This window comes from Calidris pugnax, unplaced genomic scaffold (assembly GCF_001431845.1).
Source record: "Calidris pugnax isolate Ruff unplaced genomic scaffold, ASM143184v1 scaffold1828, whole genome shotgun sequence".
NCBI lineage: Eukaryota > Metazoa > Chordata > Aves > Charadriiformes > Scolopacidae > Calidris > Calidris pugnax.
This window is the reverse complement of record NW_015092207.1, coordinates 1-1,272: the sequence shown is the minus strand read 5'-3', so window position 1 is coordinate 1,272 and position 1,272 is coordinate 1. Positions and strand designations below refer to the sequence as shown.

Here is a 1,272-nt window from a genome sequence, read left to right as displayed (position 1 = left end):
GAGATGAATTCAGACCTGGTGATCATTGAAAACCTGGATGAACTGGTGAGGTCAAAATTCACGGGGCTGCTTCTAGGGCTGCTTGACCTGTATGGCAGAGGGATGATGGGTTACACTTGCATCTTCTCACCTTAGATGTCTTTGGGGCTCTGTCTCTATGTTGGCAAATACCTTTCCACAGATGTTTCCACAGGAAAAATCCAGAAATCAGGGGGTTTTGCACTAAGCTTTCTGTGTACCTCTGGTGAAGAAAATGTAATTTCACTGTATGATCATTGTTTGGTTACTTTCTAGAATTATCTTTTTTCACAATCAAAAGGCCATTACTACTTTCTTGGTCTCATATGCTCTGGCAGTGAGGAGAAGTGGAAGTGGATTAACAACATGGAACTCAACACAGACATGTAAGCTTATTCCAGCAAGTCACTGTGATGTGACATTGGGAAACAGTGAAAAAAAATATACCAAGAGCCAACAGGAGGGAGTACAAGTGAGATCAGGACCTGCTATTTGTAGCAACCTGATTCCTTGAGACTCAGGTGCTTCAGCACATCCCTGTGAGAAGCCAAAGGGAGCCTGTACGTCCCGTGGGACCACAGGCGTGTCACATCAGGATGGCAAGAGAGGACAGAGCTGTGGTTCTGGTGGGGAAGGAGGAATCTGAGCAGATGGAGTTCAGTGGGGAAAGAGAGGACATAGGAGGCAGGGACGGGGGAGAGTGTGATGTCAGCACCATGGCTTGGAGGCCACCAAAGAAGGGAAAGCTCTCTGGATGGAAAGAATAGCCCATAGACTTTTGTTGCAGTTTGGGGAAGAAAATTAAGGAATGGCAGTGAGAGTCCAACAAGGCAGCTTCTAATCCCACTGAGAATAATACAAGTTAGCAGCAAGGGCAGACGCCAATGTCTTTCATGGAAGTGACAGGGACTGCATTGCATCCAGATAAGCCACGAATGCAGCTAAATCTGGCTTTCTCTCCCTTTTCAGCTTTAAGGTTGAAGGAAAATATTCTGACTATTGCTGTGCTGTTGTTGGACGTGACAGAAAGGTAGAAAGTGCATCTTGCAGTGGATCCTCAACCACACGATATATGTGTGAGAAAGCTGCAAATATCTTAGAAGAGCAGAAGGAGAACTAAAATCAAAAGGTCCAGACAAGCATGTCATCTCCCACTTCCTGTAGGAATGGCAGGCAGGATTTGTCTCCTTTATCTTTAACTGTCTAAATATCAAGTCAAAGGGATTCTCAGGCTCCCTCTGGACACCTTGCCAA

At 45.5% G+C, this 1,272-nt stretch overlaps 1 long non-coding RNA gene across 1 annotated transcript; it reads left to right on the top strand.

Annotated features, from left to right (window-relative positions):
• LOC106900281 lies at positions 1-1,266 on the top strand. Its single transcript, XR_001414129.1, has 3 exons — positions 1-45; positions 295-404; positions 988-1,266. It is a non-coding gene; the product is annotated as an uncharacterized LOC106900281 (long non-coding RNA).
• Positions 1,267-1,272: the final 6 nt, after the last annotated feature.